Source organism: Ambystoma mexicanum, chromosome 3p (genome assembly GCF_040938575.1).
Source record: "Ambystoma mexicanum isolate Mex_15411 chromosome 3p, UKY_AmexF1_1, whole genome shotgun sequence".
In the NCBI taxonomy this organism is placed as follows: domain Eukaryota; kingdom Metazoa; phylum Chordata; class Amphibia; order Caudata; family Ambystomatidae; genus Ambystoma; species Ambystoma mexicanum.
Genome location: NC_090925.1, coordinates 689410146 through 689431797, shown reverse-complemented (window position 1 = coordinate 689431797; position 21652 = coordinate 689410146). Strand labels below are relative to the sequence as shown.

The following is a 21652-nucleotide window of genomic DNA, read 5'->3' as shown; positions in this document are numbered from 1 at the left end:
ATCCTCTCCCACGTAGCCTCAGTGACACAGCTTTGAGACACTCTTCTCCTGTCCTCTCCCAGGCAGTCTCTGTGACACAGCTCTGTGACACTCTGTTCCTGTCCTCTCCCATGTAGTCTCAGTGCCACAGCTCTGTGACACTCTGCTCCTGTCCTCTCCCATGTAGTCTCGGTGACACAGCTCTGTGACACTCTGCTCCTGTCCACTCACAGGCAGTCTCAGTGACACAGCTCTGAGACACTCTGCTCCTGTCCTCTCCCAGGCAGCCTCGGTGACACAGCTCTGAGACACTCTGCTCCTGTAGTCTCGGTGTCAGAGCTCTGTGACACTCTGCTCATGTCCTCTCTCACGCAGTCTCGGTGACACAGCTCTGAGACACTCTGCTCCTGTCTTCTCCGCGGCAGTCTCGGTGACACCGCTCTGAGACACTCTGCTCCTGTCCTCTCACAGGCAGTCTCGTGACACAGCTCTGTGACACTCTGCTCCTGTCCACTCGCAGGCAGTCTCAGTGACACAGCTCTGATACACTCTGCTTCTGTCCACTCGCAGGCAGTCTTGGTGACACAGCTCTGAGACACTCTGCTCCTGTCCACTCGCAGGCAGTATCGGTGACACAGCTATGATACACTCTGCTCCTGTCCACTCCCAGGCAGTCTCGGTGACACAGCTCTGAGACACTCTGCTCCTGTCCTCTCACAGGCAGTCTCGTGACACAGCTCTGTGACACTCTGCTCCTGTCCACTCGCAGGCAGTCTCAGTGACACAGCTCTGATACACTCTGCTTCTGTCCACTCGCAGGCAGTCTTGGTGACACAGCTCTGAGACACTCTGCTCCTGTCCACTCGCAGGCAGTATCGGTGACACAGCTATGATACACTCTGCTCCTGTCCACTCCCATGTAGTCTCGGTGTCAGAGCTCTGTGACACTCTGCTCCCGTCCTCTCCCAGGCAGTCTCGGGACACAGCTCTGTGACACTCTACTCCTGTCCACTCACAGGCGGTCTCAGTGACACAGCTCTGAGACACTCTGCTCCTGTCCTCTCCCATGTAGTCTCGGTGTCAGAGCTCTGTGACACTCTACTCCTGTCCACTCGCAGGCAGTCTCAGTGGCACAGCTCTGAGACACTCTGCTCCTGTCCTCTCCCAGGCAGTTTCGGGACACAGCTTTGGGACATGTGCTCCTGTCCTCTCCCAGGCAGTCCCAGTGACACAGCTCTGAGACACTCTGCTCCTGTCCTCTCCCAGGCAGTCTCGGTGACACAGCTCTGAGACACTCTACTCCTGTCCTCTCCTATGTAGTCTCAGTGACACAGCTTTGAGACATTCTGCTCCTGTCCTCTCCCAGGCAGTCTGACACAGCTCTGTGACACTCTGTTCCTGTCCTCTCCCATGTAGTCTCAGTGACACAGCTCTGAGACACTCTGCTCCTGTCCTCTCACATGTAGTCTCAGTGACACAGCTCTGAGAGACTCTGCTCCTGTCCACTCGCAGGCAGTCTCAGTGACACAGCTATGAGACACTCTGCTCCTGTCCACTCCCAGGCAGTCTCGGTGACACAGCTCTGAGACACTCTGCTCCTGTCCTCTCCCAGGCAGTCTCGGTGACACAGCTCATAGGCACTCTGCTCCTGTCCTCTCCCAGGCAATCTCGGGACACAGCTCTGTGACACTCTGCTCCTGTCCACTCCCATGTACTCTCGGTGTCAGAGCTCTGTGACACTCTATTCCTGTCCAATCACAGGCAGTCTCGGTGACACAGCTCTGAGACACTCTGCTCCTGTCCTCTCCCAGGCCGCCTCAGTGACACAGCTCTGAGACACTCTGCTCCTGTCCTCTCCCAGGCAGTCTCGGTGACACAGCTCTGAGACACTCTCCTCCTGTCCTCTCCCAGGCAGTCTCGGGACACAGCTCTGTGACACTCTGCTCCTGTCCACTCCCATGTAGTCTCGGTGTCAGAGCTCTGTGACACTCTGCTCCCGTCCTCTCCCAGGCAGTCTCGGGACACAGCTCTGTGACACTCTACTCCTGTCCACTCACAGGCGGTCTCAGTGACACAGCTCTGAGACACTCTGCTCCTGTCCTCTCCCATGTAGTCTCGGTGTCAGAGCTCTGTGACACTCTACTCCTGTCCACTCGCAGGCAGTCTCAGTGGCACAGCTCTGAGACACTCTGCTCCTGTCCTCTCCCAGGCAGTTTCGGGACACAGCTTTGGGACATGTGCTCCTGTCCTCTCCCAGGCAGTCCCAGTGACACAGCTCTGAGACACTCTGCTCCTGTCCTCTCCCAGGCAGTCTCGGTGACACAGCTCTGAGACACTCTACTCCTGTCCTCTCCTATGTAGTCTCAGTGACACAGCTTTGAGACATTCTGCTCCTGTCCTCTCCCAGGCAGTCTGACACAGCTCTGTGACACTCTGTTCCTGTCCTCTCCCATGTAGTCTCAGTGACACAGCTCTGAGACACTCTGCTCCTGTCCTCTCACATGTAGTCTCAGTGACACAGCTCTGAGAGACTCTGCTCCTGTCCACTCGCAGGCAGTCTCAGTGACACAGCTATGAGACACTCTGCTCCTGTCCACTCCCAGGCAGTCTCGGTGACACAGCTCTGAGACACTCTGCTCCTGTCCTCTCCCAGGCAGTCTCGGTGACACAGCTCATAGGCACTCTGCTCCTGTCCTCTCCCAGGCAATCTCGGGACACAGCTCTGTGACACTCTGCTCCTGTCCACTCCCATGTACTCTCGGTGTCAGAGCTCTGTGACACTGTATTCCTGTCCAATCACAGGCAGTCTCGGTGACACAGCTCTGAGACACTCTGCTCCTGTCCTCTCCCAGGCCGCCTCAGTGACACAGCTCTGAGACACTCTGCTCCTGTCCTCTCCCAGGCAGTCTCGGTGACACAGCTCTGTGACACTCTGCTTCTGTCCACTCCCAGGCAGTCTCGGTGACACAGCTCTGAGACACTCTGCTCCTGTCCTCTCCCGGGCAGTCTCGGTGACAAAGCTCTGAGACACTCTGCTCCCGTCCTCTCCCATGCAGTCTCGGTGACACAGCTCTGTGACACTCTACTCCTGTCCGCTCCCAGGCAGTCTCGGTGACATAGCTCTGAGACACTCTGCTCCTGTCCTCTCCCAGGCAGTCTGACACAGCTCTGTGACACTCTGCTCCTGTCCTCTCCCACGTAGCCTCAGTGACACAGCTCTGAGACACTCTGCTCCTGTCCTCTCCCAGGCCGCCTCAGTGATAGAGCTCTGAGACACTCTGCTCCTGTTCTCTCGCAAGCAGTTTCGGTGCCACAGCTATGAGACACTCTGCTCCTGTCCTCTCCCAGGCAGTCTCGGTGACACAGCTCTGAGACACTCTGCTCCTGTCCTCTCCCAGGCAGTCTCGGTGACACAGCTCATAGGCACTCTGCTCCTGTCCTCTCCCAGGCAGTCTCGGGACACAGCTCTGTGACACTCTGCTCCTGTCCACTCCCATGTACTCTCGGTGTCAGAGCTCTGTGACACTCTACTCCTGTCCAATCACAGGCAGTCTCGGTGACACAGCTCTGAGACACTTTGCTCCTGTCCTCTCCCAGGCTGCCTCAGTGACACAGCTATGAGACACTTTTCTCCTGTCCTCTCCCAGGCAGTCTCGGTGACACAGCTCTGAGACACTCTGCTCCTGTCCTCTCCCATGTGGTCTCAGTGACACAGCTCTGTGACACTCTGCTCCTGTCCTCTCCCGGGCAGTCTCGGTGACACAGCTCTGAGACACTCTGCTCCCGTCCTCTCCCATGCAGTCTCGGTGACACAGCTCTGTGACATTCTACTCCTGTCCGCTCCCAGGCAGTCTCGGTGACATAGCTCTGAGACACTCTGCTCCTGTCCTCTCCCAGGCAGGCTTGGGACACATCTCTGTGACACTCTGCTCCTATCCACTCCCATGTAGTCTCGGTGTCAGAGCTCCATGACACTCTACACTTGTCCACTCATAGGGAGTATAGGTGACACAGCTCTGAGACACTCTGCTCTTGTCCTCTCCCATGTAGTCTCGGTGTCAGAACTCTCTGACACTCTACTCATGTCCACTCGCAGGCAGTCTCAGTGACACAGCTCTGAGACACTCTGCTCCTGTCCTCTCCCAGGCAGTCTCGGGACACAGCTCTGGGACCCTGTGCTCCTTTCCTCTCCCAGGCAGTCTCAGTGACACAGCTTTGAGACACTCTGCTCCTGTCCTCTCCCAGGCAGTCTCAGTAACACAGCTCTGAGACACTCTGCTCCTGTCCTCGCCCAGGCAGTCTCAGTGACACAGCTCTGTGACACTCTGCTCGTGTCCACTCCCATTTAGTCTCGGTGTCAGAGCTCTGTGACACTCTACTCCTGTCCACTCGCAGGCAGTCTCGGTGACACAGCTCTGAGACACTCTGCTCCTGTCCACTCGCAGGCAGTCTCGGTGACACAGCTATGAGACAATCTGCTCCTGTCCACTCGCAGGCAGTCTCGGTGACACAGCTATGAGACAATCTGCTCTTGTCCTCTCCCAGGCAGTCTCGGTGACACAGCTCTGAGACACTCTGCTCCTGTCCTCTCCCAGGCAGTCTCGGTGACACAGCTCTGGAACACTCTGCTCCTGTCCTCTCCCAGGCAGTCTCGGTGACACAGCTCTGAGACACTCTGCTTCTGTCCTCTCCCAGGCAATCACGGGACACAGCTCTGTGACACTCTGCTCCTGTCCACTCCCATGTAGTCTCTGTGTCAGAGCTCTGTGACACTCTACTCCTGTCCACTCACAAGCAGTCTCGGAGACACAGCTCTGAGACACTCTGCTCCTGTCCTCTCCCAGGCCGCCTCAGTGACATAGCTCTGAGACACTCTGCTCCTGTCCTCTCCCAGGCAATCTCGGGACACAGCTCTGTGACACTCTGCTCCTGTCCACTCCCATGTAGTCTCTGTGTCAGAGCTCTGTGACACTCTACTCCTGTCCACTCACAGGCAGTCTCGGAGACACAGCTCTGAGACACTTTGCTCCTGTCCTCTCCCAGGCAGTCTCGGTGACACAGCTCTGAGACACTCTACTCCTGTCCTCTCCTATGTAGTCACAGTGACACAACTTTGAGACACTCTGCTCCTGTCCTCTCCCAGGCAGTCTCTGTGACACAGCTCTGTGACACTCTGTTCCTGTCCTCTCCCATGTAGTCTCAGTGACACAGCTCTGAGACACTCTGCTCCTGTCCTCTCCCATGTAGTCTCAGTGACACAGCTCTGAGACACTCTGCTCCTATCCTCTCCCACGTAGCCTCAGTGACACAGCTTTGAGAAACTCTTCTCCTGTCCTCTCCCAGGCAGTCTCTGTGACACAGCTCTGTGACACTCTGTTCCTGTCCTCTCCCATGTAGTCTCAGTGACACAGCTCTGTGACACTCTGCTCCTGTCCTCTCCCATGTAGTCTCGGTGACACAGCTCTGTGACACTCTGCTCCTGTCCACTCCCAGGCAGTCTCAGTGACACAGCTCTGAGACACTCTGCTCCTGTCCTCTCCACAGCCTCGGTGACACAGCTCTGAGACACTCTGCTCCTGTAGTCTCGGTGTCAGAGCTCTGTGACACTCTGCTCCTGTCCACTCGCAGGCAGTCTCAGTGACACAGCTCTGAGACACTCTGCTCCTGTCCTATCCCAGGCAGTCTCGGGACACAGCTCTGTGACACTGTGCTCTTGTCCTCTCTCACGCAGTCTCGGTGACACAGCTCTGAGACACTCTGCTCCTGTCCTCTCCGCGGCAGTCTCGGTGACACCGCTCTGAGACACTCTGCTCCTGTCCTCTCCCAGGCAGTCTCGTGACACAGCTCTGCTCCTTCCACTCGCAGGCAGTATCGGTGACACAGCTATGAGACACTCTGCTCCTGTCCACTCCCAGGCAGTCTCTGTGACACAGCTCTGAGACACTCTCCTCCTGTCCTCTCCCAGGCAGTCTCGGGACACAGCTCTGCGACACTCTGCTCCTGTCCACTCCCATGTAGTCTCGGTTTCAGAGCTCTCTGACACTCTACTCCTGTCCACTCACAGGCGGTCTCAGTGACACAGCTCTGAGACACTCTGCTACTGTCCTCTCCCATGTAGTCTCGGTGTCAGAGGTCTGTGACACTCTACTCCTGTCCTCTCCTATGTAGTCACAGTGACACAACTTTGAGACACTCTGCTCCTGTCCTCTCCCAGGCAGTCTCTGTGACACAGCTCTGTGACACTCTGTTCCTGTCCTCTCCCATGTAGTCTCAGTGACACAGCTCTGAGACACTCTGCTCCTGTCCTCTCCCATGTAGTCTCAGTGACACAGCTCTGAGACACTCTGCTCCTATCCTCTCCCACGTAGCCTCAGTGACACAGCTTTGAGACACTCTTCTCCTGTCCTCTCCCAGGCAGTCTCTGTGACACAGCTCTGTGACACTCTGTTCCTGTCCTCTCCCATGTAGTCTCAGTGACACAGCTCTGTGACACTCTGCTCCTGTCCTCTCCCATGTAGTCTCGGTGACACAGCTCTGTGACACTCTGCTCCTGTCCACTCCCAGGCAGTCTCAGTGACACAGCTCTGAGACACTCTGCTCCTGTCCTCTCCACAGCCTCGGTGACACAGCTCTGAGACACTCTGCTCCTGTAGTCTCGGTGTCAGAGCTCTGTGACACTCTGCTCCTGTCCACTCGCAGGCAGTCTCAGTGACACAGCTCTGAGACACTCTGCTCCTGTCCTATCCCAGGCAGTCTCGGGACACAGCTCTGTGACACTGTGCTCTTGTCCTCTCTCACGCAGTCTCGGTGACACAGCTCTGAGACACTCTGCTCCTGTCCTCTCCGCGGCAGTCTCGGTGACACCGCTCTGAGACACTCTGCTCCTGTCCTCTCCCAGGCAGTCTCGTGACACAGCTCTGCTCCTTCCACTCGCAGGCAGTATCGGTGACACAGCTATGAGACACTCTGCTCCTGTCCACTCCCAGGCAGTCTCTGTGACACAGCTCTGAGACACTCTCCTCCTGTCCTCTCCCAGGCAGTCTCGGGACACAGCTCTGCGACACTCTGCTCCTGTCCACTCCCATGTAGTCTCGGTTTCAGAGCTCTCTGACACTCTACTCCTGTCCACTCACAGGCGGTCTCAGTGACACAGCTCTGAGACACTCTGCTACTGTCCTCTCCCATGTAGTCTCGGTGTCAGAGGTCTGTGACACTCTGCTCCTGTCCAATCGCAGGCAGTCTCAGTGACACAGCTCTGATACACTCTGCTTCTGTCCACTCGCAGGCAGTCTTGGTGACACAGCTCTGAGACACTCTGCTCCTGTCCACTCACAGGCAGTATCGGTGACACAGCTATGATACACTCTGCTCCTGTCCACTCCCAGGCAGTCTCGGTGACACAGCTCTGAGACACTCTCCTCCTGTCCTCTCCCAGGCAGTCTCGGGACACAGCTCTGTGACACTCTGCTCCTGTCCACTCCCATGTAGTCTCGGTGTCAGAGCTCTGTGACACTCTACTCCTGTCCACTCACAGGCGGTCTCAGTGACACAGCTCTGAGACACTCTGCTCCTGTCCTCTCCCATGTAGTCTCGTGTCAGAGCTCTGTGACACTCTACTCCTGTCCACTTGCAGGCAGTCTCAGTGGCACAGCTCTGAGACACTCTGCTCCTGTCCTCTCCCAGGCAGTTTCGGGACACAGCTCTGTGACACTCTGTTCCTGTCCTCTCCCATGTAGTCTCAGTGACACAGCTCTGAGACACTCTGCTCCTGTCCTCTCCCATGTAGTCTCAGTGACACAGCTCTGAGACACTCTGCTCCTATCCTCTCCCACGTAGCCTCAGTGACACAGCTTTGAGAAACTCTTCTCCTGTCCTCTCCCAGGCAGTCTCTGTGACACAGCTCTGTGACACTCTGTTCCTGTCCTCTCCCATGTAGTCTCAGTGCCACAGCTCTGTGACACTCTGCTCCTGTCCTCTCCCATGTAGTCTCGGTGACACAGCTCTGTGACACTCTGCTCCTGTCCACTCCCAGGCAGTCTCAGTGACACAGCTCTGAGACACTCTGCTCCTGTCCTCTCCCAGGCAGCCTCGGTGACACAGCTCTGAGACACTCTGCTCCTGTAGTCTCGGTGTCAGAGCTCTGTGACACTCTGCTCCTGTCCACTCGCAGGCAGTCTCAGTGACACAGCTCTGAGACACTCTGCTCCTGTCCTATCCCAGGCAGTCTCGGGACAAATCTCTGTGACACTGTGCTCCTGTCCTCTCTCACGCAGTCTCGGTGACACAGCTCTGAGACACTCTGCTCCTGTCCTCTCCGCGGCAGTCTCGGTGACACCGCTCTGAGACACTCTGCTCCTGTCCTCTCACAGCCAGTCTCGTGACACAGCTCTGATACACTCTGCTTCTGTCCACTCGCAGGCAGTCTTGGTGACACAGCTCTGAGACACTCTGCTCCTGTCCACTCGCAGGCAGTATCGGTGACACAGCTATGATACACTCTGCTCCTGTCCACTCCCAGGCAGTCTCGGTGACACAGCTCTGAGACACTCTCCTCCTGTCCTCTCCCAGGCTGTCTCGGGACACAGCTCTGTGACACTCTGCTCCTGTCCACTCCCATGTAGTCTCGGTGTCAGAGCTCTGTGACACTCTGCTTCCGTCCTCTCCCAGGCAGTCTCGGGACACAGCTCTGTGACACTCTACTCCTGTCCACTCACAGGCGGTCTCAGTGACACAGCTCTGAGACACTCTGCTCCTGTCCTCTCCCATGTAGTCTCGGTGTCAGAGCTCTGTGACACTCTACTCCTGTCCACTCGCAGGCAGTCTCAGTGGCACAGCTCTGAGACACTCTGCTCCTGTCCTCTCCCAGGCAGTTTCGGGACACAGCTTTGGGACATGTGCTCCTGTCCTCTCCCAGGCAGTCCAAGTGACACAGCTCTGAGACACTCTGCTCCTGTCCTCTCCCAGGCAGTCTCGGTGACACAGCTCTGAGACACTCTACTCCTGTCCTCTCCTATGTAGTCTCAGTGACACAGCTTTGAGACATTCTGCTCCTGTCCTCTCCCAGGCAGTCTGACACAGCTCTGTGACACTCTGTTCCTGTCCTCTCCCATGTAGTCTCAGTGACACAGCTCTGAGACACTCTGCTCCTGTCTTCTCACATGTAGTATCAGTGACACAGCTCTGAGAGACTCTGCTCCTGTCCACTCGCAGGCAGTCTCAGTGACACAGCTATGAGACACTCTGCTTCTGTCCACTCCCAGGCAGTCTCGGTGACACAGCTCTGAGACACTCTGCTCCTGTCCTCTCCCAGGCAGTCTCGGTGACACAGCTCATAGGCACTCTGCTCCTGTCCTCTCCCAGGCAGTCTCGGGACACAGCTCTGTGACACTCTGCTCCTGTCCACTCCCATGTACTCTCGGTGTCAGAGCTCTGTGACACTCTATTCATGTCCAATCACAGGCAGTCTCGGTGACACAGCTCTGAGACACTCTGCTCCTGTCCTCTCCCAGGCCGCCTCAGTGACACAGCTCTGAGACACTCTGCTCCTGTCCTCTCCCAGGCAGTCTCGGTGACACAGTTCTGTGACACTCTGCTTCTGCCCACTCCCAGGCAGTCTCGGTGACACAGCTCTGAGACACTCTGCTCCTGTCCTCTCCCGGGCAGTCTCGGTGACAAAGCTCTGAGACACTCTGCTCCCGTCCTCTCCCATGCAGTCTCGGTGACACAGCTCTGTGACACTCTACTCCTGTCCGCTCCCAGGCAGTCTCTGTGACATAGCTCTGAGACACTCTGCTCCTGTCCTCTCCCAGGCAGTCTGACACAGCTCTGTGACACTCTGCTCCTGTCCTCTCCCACGTAGCCTCAGTGACACAGCTTTGAGACACTCTTCTCCTGTCCTCTCCCAGGCAGTCTCTGTGACACAGCTCTGTGACACTCTGCTCCTGTCCTCTCCCAGGCAGTCTCGGTGACACAGCTCTGAGACACTCTGCTCCTGTCCTCTCCCAGGCAGTCTCGGTGACACAGCTCATAGGCACTCTGCTCCTGTCCTCTCCCAGGCAGTCTCGGGACACAGCTCTGTGACACTCTGCTCCTGTCCACTCCCATGTACTCTCGGTGTCAGAGCTCTGTGACACTCTATTCATGTCCAATCACAGGCAGTCTCGGTGACACAGCTCTGAGACACTCTGCTCCTGTCCTCTCCCAGGCCGCCTCAGTGACACAGCTCTGAGACACTCTGCTCCTGTCCTCTCCCAGGCAGTCTCGGTGACACAGTTCTGTGACACTCTGCTTCTGTCCACTCCCAGGCAGTCTCGGTGACACAGCTTTGAGACACTCTGCTCCTGTCCTCTCCCGGGCAGTCTCGGTGACAAAGCTCTGAGACACTCTGCTCCCGTCCTCTCCCATGCAGTCTCGGTGACACAGCTCTGTGACACTCTACTCCTGTCCGCTCCCAGGCAGTCTCTGTGACATAGCTCTGAGAAACTCTGCTCCTGTCCTCTCCCAGGCAGTCTGACACAGCTCTGTGACACTCTGCTCCTGTCCTCTCCCACGTAGCCTCAGTGACACAGCTTTGAGACACTCTTCTCCTGTCCTCTCCCAGGCAGTCTCTGTGACACAGCTCTGTGACACTCTGTTCCTGTCCTCTCCCATGTAGTCTCAGTGACACAGCTCTGAGACACTCTGCTCCTGTCCTCTCCCATGTAGTCTCAGTGACACAGCTCTGTGACACTCTGCTCCTGTCCTCGCCCAGGCAGTCTCAGTGACACAGCTCTGTGACACTCTGCTCGTGTCCACTCCCATTTAGTCTCGGTGTCAGAGCTCTCTGACACTCTACTCCTGTCCACTCGCAGGCAGTCTCGGTGACACAGCTCTGAGACACTCTGCTCCTGTCCACTCGCAGGCAGTCTCGGTGACACAGCTATGAGACAATCTGCTCCTGTCCACTCGCAGGCAGTCTCGGTGACACAGCTATGAGACAATCTGCTCTTGTCCTCTCCCAGGCAGTCTCGGTGACACAGCTCTGAGACACTCTGCTCCTGTCCTCTCCCAGGCAGTCTCGGTGACACAGCTCTGGAACACTCTGCTCCTGTCCTCTCCCAGGCAGTCTCGGTGACACAGCTCTGAGACACTCTGCTTCTGTCCTCTCCCAGGCAATCACGGGACACAGCTCTGTGACACTCTGCTCCTGTCCACTCCCATGTAGTCTCTGTGTCAGAGCTCTGTGACACTCTACTCCTGTCCACTCACAAGCAGTCTCGGAGACACAGCTCTGAGACACTCTGCTCCTGTCCTCTCCCAGGCCGCCTCAGTGACATAGCTCTGAGACACTCTGCTCCTGTCCTCTCCCAGGCAATCTCGGGACACAGCTCTGTGACACTCTGCTCCTGTCCACTCCCATGTAGTCTCTGTGTCAGAGCTCTGTGACACTCTACTCCTGTCCACTCACAGGCAGTCTCGGAGACACAGCTCTGAGACACTTTGCTCCTGTCCTCTCCCAGGCAGTCTCGGTGACACAGCTCTGAGACACTCTACTCCTGTCCTCTCCTATGTAGTCGCAGTGACACAACTTTGAGACACTCTGCTCCTGTCCTCTCCCAGGCAGTCTCTGTGACACAGCTCTGTGACACTCTGTTCCTGTCCTCTCCCATGTAGTCTCAGTGACACAGCTCTGAGACACTCTGCTCCTGTCCTCTCCCATGTAGTCTCAGTGACACAGCTCTGAGACACTCTGCTCCTATCCTCTCCCACGTAGCCTCAGTGACACAGCTTTGAGACACTCTTCTCCTGTCCTCTCCCAGGCAGTCTCTGTGACACAGCTCTGTGACACTCTGTTCCTGTCCTCTCCCATGTAGTCTCAGTGACACAGCTCTGTGACACTCTGCTCCTGTCCTCTCCCATGTAGTCTCGGTGACACAGCTCTGTGACACTCTGCTCCTGTCCACTCCCAGGCAGTCTCAGTGACACAGCTCTGAGACACTCTGCTCCTGTCCTCTCCACACCCTCGGTGACACAGCTCTGAGACACTCTGCTCCTGTAGTCTCGGTGTCAGAGCTCTGTGACACTCTGCTCCTGTCCACTCGCAGGCAGTCTCAGTGACACAGCTCTGAGACACTCTGCTCCTGTCCTATCCCAGGCAGTCTCGGGACACAGCTCTGTGACACTGTGCTCTTGTCCTCTCTCACGCAGTCTCGGTGACACAGCTCTGAGACACTCTGATCCTGTCCTCTCCCAGGCAGTCTCGTGACACAGCTCTGCTCCTTCCACTCGCAGGCAGTATCGGTGACACAGCTATGAGACACTCTGCTCCTGTCCACTCCCAGGCAGTCTCTGTGACACAGCTCTGAGACACTCTCCTCCTGTCCTCTCCCAGGCAGTCTCGGGACACAGCTCTGCGACACTCTGCTCCTGTCCACTCCCATGTAGTCTCGGTTTCAGAGCTCTCTGACACTCTACTCCTGTCCACTCACAGGCGGTCTCAATGACACAGCTCTGAGACACTCTGCTACTGTCCTCTCCCATGTAGTCTCGGTGTCAGAGGTCTGTGACACTCTACTCCTGTCCTCTCCTATGTAGTCACAGTGACACAACTTTGAGACACTCTGCTCCTGTCCTCTCCCAGGCAGTCTCTGTGACACAGCTCTGTGACACTCTGTTCCTGTCCAATCCCATGTAGTCTCAGTGACACAGCTCTGAGACACTCTGCTCCTGTCCTCTCCCATGTAGTCTCAGTGACACAGCTCTGAGACACTCTGCTCCTATCCTCTCCCACGTAGCCTCAGTGACACAGCTTTGAGACACTCTTCTCCTGTCCTCTCCCAGGCAGTCTCTGTGACACAGCTCTGTGACACTCTGCTCCTGTCCACTCCCAGGCAGTCTCAGTGACACAGCTCTGAGACACTCTGCTCCTGTCCTCTCCACAGCCTCGGTGACACAGCTCTGAGACACTCTGCTCCTGTAGTCTCGGTGTCAGAGCTCTGTGACACTCTGCTCCTGTCCACTCGCAGGCAGTCTCAGTGACACAGCTCTGAGACACTCTGCTCCTGTCCTATCCCAGGCAGTCTCGGGACACAGCTCTGTGACACTGTGCTCTTGTCCTCTCTCACGCAGTCTCGGTGACACAGCTCTGAGACACTCTGCTCCTGTCCTCTCCGCGGCAGTCTCGGTGACACCGCTCTGAGACACTCTGCTCCTGTCCTCTCCCAGGCAGTCTCGTGACACAGCTCTGCTCCTTCCACTCGCAGGCAGTATCGGTGACACAGCTATGAGACACTCTGCTCCTGTCCACTCCCAGGCAGTCTCTGTGACACAGCTCTGAGACACTCTCCTCCTGTCCTCTCCCAGGCAGTCTCGGGACACAGCTCTGCGACACTCTGCTCCTGTCCACTCCCATGTAGTCTCGGTTTCAGAGCTCTCTGACACTCTACTCCTGTCCACTCACAGGCGGTCTCAGTGACACAGCTCTGAGACACTCTGCTACTGTCCTCTCCCATGTAGTCTCGGTGTCAGAGGTCTGTGACACTCTGCTCCTGTCCAATCGCAGGCAGTCTCAGTGACACAGCTCTGATACACTCTGCTTCTGTCCACTCGCAGGCAGTCTTGGTGACACAGCTCTGAGACACTCTGCTCCTGTCCACTCACAGGCAGTATCGGTGACACAGCTATGATACACTCTGCTCCTGTCCACTCCCAGGCAGTCTCGGTGACACAGCTCTGAGACACTCTCCTCCTGTCCTCTCCCAGGCAGTCTCGGGACACAGCTCTGTGACACTCTGCTCCTATCCACTCCCATGTAGTCTCGGTGTCAGAGCTCTGTGACACTCTACTCCTGTCCACTCACAGGCGGTCTCAGTGACACAGCTCTGAGACACTCTGCTCCTGTCCTCTCCCATGTAGTCTCGTGTCAGAGCTCTGTGACACTCTACTCCTGTCCACTTGCAGGCAGTCTCAGTGGCACAGCTCTGAGACACTCTGCTCCTGTCCTCTCCCAGGCAGTTTCGGGACACAGCTCTGTGACACTCTGTTCCTGTCCTCTCCCATGTAGTCTCAGTGACACAGCTCTGAGACACTCTGCTCCTGCCCTCTCCCATGTAGTCTCAGTGACACAGCTCTGAGACACTCTGCTCCTATCCTCTCCCACGTAGCCTCAGTGACACAGCTTTGAGACACTCTTCTCCTGTCCTCTCCCAGGCAGTCTCTGTGACACAGCTCTGTGACACTCTGTTCCTGTCCTCTCCCATGTAGTCTCAGTGCCACAGCTCTGTGACACTCTGCTCCTGTCCTCTCCCATGTAGTCTCGGTGACACAGCTCTGTGACACTCTGCACCTGTCCACTCCCAGGCAGTCTCAGTGACACAGCTCTGAGACACTCTGCTCCTGTCCTCTCCCAGGCAGCCTCGGTGACACAGCTCTGAGACACTCTGCTCCTGTAGTCTCGGTGTCAGAGCTCTGTGACACTCTGCTCCTGTCCACTCGCAGGCAGTCTCAGTGACACAGCTCTGAGACACTCTGCCCCTGTCCTATCCCAGGCAGTCTCGGGACACAGCTCTGTGACACTGTGCTCCTGTCCTCTCTCACGCAGTCTCGGTGACACAGCTCTGAGACACTCTGCTCCTGTCCTCTCTGCGGCAGTCTCGGTGACACCGCTCTGAGACACTCTGCTCCTGTCCTCTCACAGCCAGTCTCGTGACACAGCTCTGATACACTCTGCTTCTGTCCACTCGCAGGCAGTCTTGGTGACACAGCTCTGAGACACTCTGCTCCTGTCCACTCGCAGGCAGTATCGGTGACACAGCTATGATACACTCTGCTCCTGTCCACTCCCAGGCAGTCTCGGTGACACAGCTCTGAGACACTCTGCTCCTGTCCACTCGCAGGCAGTATCGGTGACACAGCTATGATACACTCTGCTCCTGTCCACTCCCATGTAGTCTCGGTGTCAGAGCTCTGTGACACTCTGCTTCCGTCCTCTCCCAGGCAGTCTCGGGACATAGCTCTGTGACACTCTACTCCTGTCCACTCACAGGCGGTCTCAGTGACACAGCTCTGAGACACTCTGCTCCTGTCCTCTCCCATGTAGTCTCGGTGTCAGAGCTCTGTGACACTCTACTCCTGTCCACTCGCAGGCAGTCTCAGTGGCACAGCTCTGAGACACTCTGCTCCTGTCCTCTCCCAGGCAGTTTCGGGACACAGCTTTGGGACATGTGCTCCTGTCCTCTCCCAGGCAGTCCCAGTGACACAGCTCTGAGACACTCTGCTCCTGTCCTCTCCCAGGCAGTCTCGGTGACACAGCTCTGAGACACTCTACTCCTGTCCTCTCCTATGTAGTCTCAGTGACACAGCTTTGAGACATTCTGCTCCTGTCCTCTCCCAGGCAGTCTGACACAGCTCTGTGACACTCTGTTCCTGTCCTCTCCCATGTAGTCTCAGTGACACAGCTCTGAGACACTCTGCTCCTGTCTTCTCACATGTAGTCTCAGTGACACAGCTCTGAGAGACTCTGCTCCTGTCCACTCGCAGGCAGTCTCAGTGACACAGCTATGAGACACTCTGCTTCTGTCCACTCCCAGGCAGTCTCGGTGACACAGCTCTGAGACACTCTGCTCCTGTCCTCTCCCAGGCAGTCTCGGTGACACAGCTCATAGGCACTCTGCTCCTGTCCTCTCCCAGGCAGTCTCGGGACACAGCTCTGTGACACTCTGCTCCTGTCCACTCCCATGTACTCTCGGTGTCAGAGCTCTGTGACACTCTATTCATGTCCAATCACAGGCAGTCTCGGTGACACAGCTCTGAGACACTCTGCTCCTGTCCTCTCCCAGGCCGCCTCAGTGACACAGCTCTGAGACACTCTGCTCCTGTCCTCTCCCAGGCAGTCTCGGTGACACAGTTCTGTGACACTCTGCTTCTGTCCACTCCCAGGCAGTCTCGGTGACACAGCTCTGAGACACTCTGCTCCTGTCCTCTCCCGGGCAGTCTCGGTGACAAAGCTCTGAGACACTCTGCTCCCGTCCTCTCCCATGCAGTCTCGGTGACACAGCTCTGTGACACTCTACTCCTGTCCGCTCCCAGGCAGTCTCTGTGACATAGCTCTGAGACACTCTGCTCCTGTCCTCTCCCAGGCAGTCTGACACAGCTCTGTGACACTCTGCTCCTGTCCTCTCCCACGTAGCCTCAGTGACACAGCTTTGAGACACTCTTCTCCTGTCCTCTCCCAGGCAGTCTCTGTGACACAGCTCTGTGACACTCTGTTCCTGTCCTCTCCCATGTAGTCTCAGTGACACAGCTCTGAGACACTCTGCTCCTGTCCTCTCCCATGTAGTCTCAGTGACACAGCTCTGAGAGACTCTGCTCCTGTCCACTCGCAGGCAGTCTCGGTGACACAGCTATGAGACACTCTGCTGCTGTCCACTCCCAGGCAGTCTCGGTGACACAGCTCTGAGACACTCTGCTCCTGTTCTCTCCCAGGCAGTCTCGGTGACACAGCTCATAGGCACTCTGCTCCTGTCCTCTCCCAGGCAGTCTCGGGACACAGCTCTGTGACACTCTGCTCCTGTCCACTCCCATGTACTCTCGGTGTCAGAGCTCTGTGACACTCTACTCCTGTCCAATCACAGGCAGTCTCGGTGACACAGCTCTGAGACACTCTGCTCCTGTCCTCTCCCCGGCCGCCTCAGTGACACAGCTCTGAGACACTCTGCTCCTGTCCTCTCCGAGGCAGTCTCGGTGACACAGCTCTGTGACACTCTGCTTCTGTCCACTCCCAGGCAGTCTCAGTGACACAGCTGTCTGACACTCCTGTCCACTCCCAGGCAGTCTCGGTGACACAGCTCTGAGACACTCTGCTCCTGTCCTCTCCCGGGCAGTCTCGGTGACACAGCTCTGAGACACTCTGCTCCCGTCCTCTCCCATGCAGTCTCAGTGACACAGCTCTGTGACACTCTACTCCTGTCTGCTCCCAGGCAGTCTCGGTGACATAGCTCTGAGACACTCTGCTCCTGTCCTCTCCCAGGCAGTCTGACACAGCTCTGTGACATTCTGTTCCTGTCCTCTGCCATGTAGTCTCAGTGACACAGCTCTGAGACACTCTGCTCCTGCACTCTCCCATGTAGTCTCAGTGACACAGCTCTTAGACACTCTGCTCCTGTCCACTCGCAGGCAGTCTCGGTGACACAGCTCTGAGACACTCTGCTCCTGTCCACTCCCAGGCAGTCTCGGTGACACAGCTCTGAGACACTCTGCTCCTGTCCTCTCCCAGGCAGTCTCGGTGACACAGCTCATAGGCACTCTGCTCCTGTCCTCTCCCAGAAAGTCTCGGGACACAGCTCTGTGACACTCTGCTCCTGTCCACTCCCATGTATTCTCGGTGTCAGAGCTCTGTGACACTCTACTCCTGTCCAATCACAGGCAGTCTCGGTGACACAGCTCTGAGATACTCTGCTCCTGTCCTCTCCCAGGCCGCCTCAGTGACACAGCTCTGAGACACTCTGCTCCTGTCCTCTCCCAGGCAGTCTCGGTGACACAGCTCTGTGACACTCTGCTTCTATCCACTCCCAGGCAGTCTCGGTGACACAGCTGTCTGACACTCCTGTCCACTCCCAGGCAGTCTCGGTGACACAGCTCTGAGACACTCTGGTCCTGTCCTCTCCCATGTAGTCTCAGTGACACAGCTCTGTGACACTCTGCTCCTGTCCTCTCCCGGGCAGTCTCGGTGACACAGCTCTGAGACACTCTGCTCCCGTCCTCTCCCATGCAGTCTCGGTGACACAGCTCTGTGACACTCTACTCCTGTCCGCTCCCAGGCAGTCTCGGTGACATAGCTCTGAGACACTATGCTCCTCTCATCTCCCAGGCAGGCTCGGGACACATCTCTGTGACACTCTGCTCCTGTCCACTCCCATGTAGTCTCGGTGTGAGAGCTCTGTGACACTCTACACCTGTCCACTCATAGGCAGTCTCAGTGACACAGCTCTGAGACACTCTGCTGCTGTCCACTCGCAGGCAGTCTCGGTGACACAGCTGTGAGACAATCTGCTCTTGTCCACTCCCAGGCAGTCTCGGTGACACAGCTCTGAGACACTCTGCTCCTGTCCTCTCCCAGGCAGTCTCGGTGACACAGCTCTGAGACACTCTGCTCCTGTCCTCTCCCAGGCAGTCTCGGTGACACAGCTCTGAGACAATCTGCTCCGGTCCTCTCCCAGGCAATCTCGGGACACAGCTCTGTGACACTCTGCTCCTGTCCACTCCCATGTAGTCTCTGTGTCAGAGCTCTGTGACACTCTACTCCTGTCCACTCACAGGCAGTCTCGGAGACACAGCTCTGAGACACTCTGCTCCTGTCCTCTCCCAGGCCGCCTCAGTGACACAGCTCTGAGACACTCTGCTCCTGTCCTTTCCCAGGCAGTCTCGGTGACACAGCTCTGAGACACTCTACTCCTGTCCTCTCCCAGGCAGTCTCGGTGAAACAGCTCTGAGACACTCTGCTCCTGTCCTCTCCCAGGCAGTCTCGGTGACACAGCTCTGAGACACTCTGCTCCTGTCCTCTCCCAGGCAATCTCGGGACACAGCTCTGTGACACTCTGCTCCTGTCCACTCCCATGTAGTCTCTGTGTCAGAGCTCTGTGACACTCTACTCCTGTCCACTCACAGGCAGTCTCGGAGACACAGCTCTGAGACACTCTGCTCCTGTCCTCTCCCAGGCCGCCTCAGTGACACAGCTCTGAGACACTCTGCTCCTGTCCTCTCCCAGGCAGTCTCGGTGACACAGCTCTGAGACACTCTGCTCCTGTCCTCTCCCAGGCAGTCTCTGTGACACAGCTCTGTGACACTCTGTTCCTGTCCTCTCCCATGTAGTCTCAGTGACACAGCTCTGAGAAACTCTGCTCCTGTCCTCTCCCATGTAGCCTCAGTGACACAGCTTTGAGACACTCATCTCCTGTCCTCTCCCAGGCATTCTCTGTGACACAGCTCTGTGACACTCTGTCCCTGTCCTCTCCCATGTAGTCTCAGTGACACAGCTATGTGACACTCTGCTCCTGTCCTCTCCCATGTAGTCTCGGTGACACAGCTCTGTGACACTCTGCTCCTGTCCACTCCCAGGCAGTCTCAGTGACACAGCTCTGAGACACTCTGCTCCTGTCCTCTCCCAGGCAGCCTCGGTGACACAGCTCTGAGGCACTCTCCTCCTGTCCTCTCCCATGTAGTCTCTGTGTCAGAGCTCTGTGACACTCTGCTCCTGTCCACTCGCAGGCAGTCTCAGTGACACAGCTCTGAGACACTCTGCTCCTGTCCTCTCCCAGGCAGTCTCGGTGACACAGCTCTGAGACACTATGCTCCTGTCCTCTCCCAGGCAGTCTCGGTGACACAGCTCCGAGACACTCTGCTCCTGTCCTCTCCCAGGCAGTCTCGTGATACAGCTCTGTGACACTCTGCTCCTGTCCACTCCCATGTAGTCTCTGTGTCAGAACTCTGTGACACTCTACTCCTGTCCACTCGCAGGCAGTCTCTGTGACACAGCTCTGAGACACTCTGCTTCTGTCCACTCACAGGCAGTCTTGGTGACACAGCACTGATACACTCTGCTCCTATCCACTCGCAGGCAGTCTCGGGGACACAGCTATGAGACACTCTGCTCCTGTCCACTCCCAGGCAGTCTCAGTGACACAGTTCTGAGACACTCTCCTCCTGTCCTCTCCCAGGCAGGCTCGGGACACAGCTCTGTGACACTCTGCTCCTGTCCACTCCCATGTAGTCTCGGTGTCAGAGCTCTGTGACACTCTGCTCCTGTCCACTCGCAGGCAGTCTCAGTGACACAGCTCTGAGACACTCTGCTCCTGTCCTCTCCCAGGCAGTTTCGGGACACAGCTCTGGGACATGTGCTCCTGTCCTCTCCCAGGCAGTCTCAGTGACACAGCTCTGTGACACTCTGCTCCTGTCCTCTCCCAGGCAGTCTCTGTGACACAGCTCTGAGACACTCTACTCCTGTCCTCTCCCAGGCCGCCTCAGTGACACAGCTCTGAGACACTCTGCTCCTGTCCTCTCCCAGGCAGTCTCGGTGACACAGCTCTGAGACACTCTACTCCTGTCTTCTCCTATGTAGTCTCAGTGACACAGCTTTGAGACACTCTGCTCCTGTCCTCTCCCAGGCAGTCTCTGTGACACAGCTCTGTGACACTCTGTTCCTGTCCTCTCCCATGTAGTCTCAGTGACACAGCTCTGAGACACTCTGCTCCTGTCCTCTCCCATGTAGCCTCAGTGACACAGCTTTGAGACACTCTTCTCCTGTCCTCTCCCAGGCCGCCTGAGTGACACAGCTCCGTGACACTCTGCTTCTGTCCTTTCCCAGGCAGTTCCGGTGACACAGCTCTGTGACACTCTGCTCCTGTCCTCTCCCAGGCCACCTGAGGGACTCAGCTTTGAGACACTCTGCTCCTGTCCTCTCCCATGTAGTCTCGGTGACACAGCTCTGTGACACTCTACTCCTGTCCTCTCCCAGGCAGTCTCGGTGACACAGCTCTGAGACACTCTGCTCCTGTCCTCTCCCAGGCCGCCTGAGTGACACAGCTCTGAGACACTCTGCTCCTGTCCTCTCCCAGGCAGTCTCGTGAAAACAGCTCTGTGACTCGCGTGGCTTGACGGGGCACCCGGGGATTCTTGGAGGGGCGGGGGCGGCGGGCGGCCCGAGCTTCTATAAGAGACTATCCAGTGGACTGGCGCTTGCACCTGACCCAGCGGATCCTGGGCACGTTCCTGCCGCGTGTGCCAGGCTGCGAGGAGGCATTGTGAGCTCAACCCGCATTGTGGACGCTGCACCCAGGTCTCCCGAGGCGTATACAGTAAAGCTTCTTAGACCCATGGTCAGCTCAAGAAGCGAGCGCCTTGAAACCTTTATAGGCACATACATTGGTCATCTATACTTATTTCTCGCACTCATTGACAGTTTGTTTTTGCTCTCTTTGCCTTCGATCCTCCTTCTTGCTCGCTATCCCTTTCGATTTCTGTATTTCCCGTACTGTGCATCTTCTAAAATAGCTCAGTGGATCGGTGCGCCTGCTGCCGAGGTCTGTGAGCGCTGGGAAGGTGAGGGAAGCTACTCTGGGCAAAGCCAGCTCAGACTTGCGGGAAAAGGGAGCGCCATTGGGCTAGGGACAGTATCCTCTCTCCTCATGGCTGCATCCGCTCCCCGGCGATGACTCGGGGAGCGGATGCAGCCATGAGGAGAGAGGAGTTCCCCTGCTCCTGTGTGCCAGGCCTTCTTTTTTACTCACCTTCATATTCGTGCCTTTCACCATAACTTCAAAGTAGGCTTCCTCTCCCTTTGATGTCAACGACTGTCATCAGTTCGCTCTCCTTTCCCCGACACTCTCTTACCTTTCTCTTCGCCCCCATCCTCACTCTCATCTGCACTTCTGCATCGCATTGCTCCTGCCATCTTCCCTGGCTCTAGTCTTCGTTCTTCTCTTTTCTCGTCCCTCTTTCCTCTTTGGTGCTCTCCTCCCCCTCATGATCTCTCCCCCCTTCTTTCGTATGCTCTCCTCTACTCACACCTATCCCCCAACGCTTCTCTCTGCTCGAAACTATTTACTTTTATTGTCTTTCTTTACTTTTCTTATATATTGTCTCCCCTCCTTTCTCTTTACACTACGTTCTCTTTTCCTTCTTCCCTCACGCGTTACACGCC

The 21652-nt window shown here is 56.7% G+C and overlaps 1 protein-coding gene across 2 annotated transcripts in view; it reads left to right on the top strand.

The window, feature by feature from the left end:
• The window catches only part of HK3 (hexokinase 3), a 418595-nt gene that overhangs the window by 300647 nt on the left and 96296 nt on the right, over positions 1 to 21652 (top strand). The gene's annotated exons all lie outside the window — the stretch shown is intronic.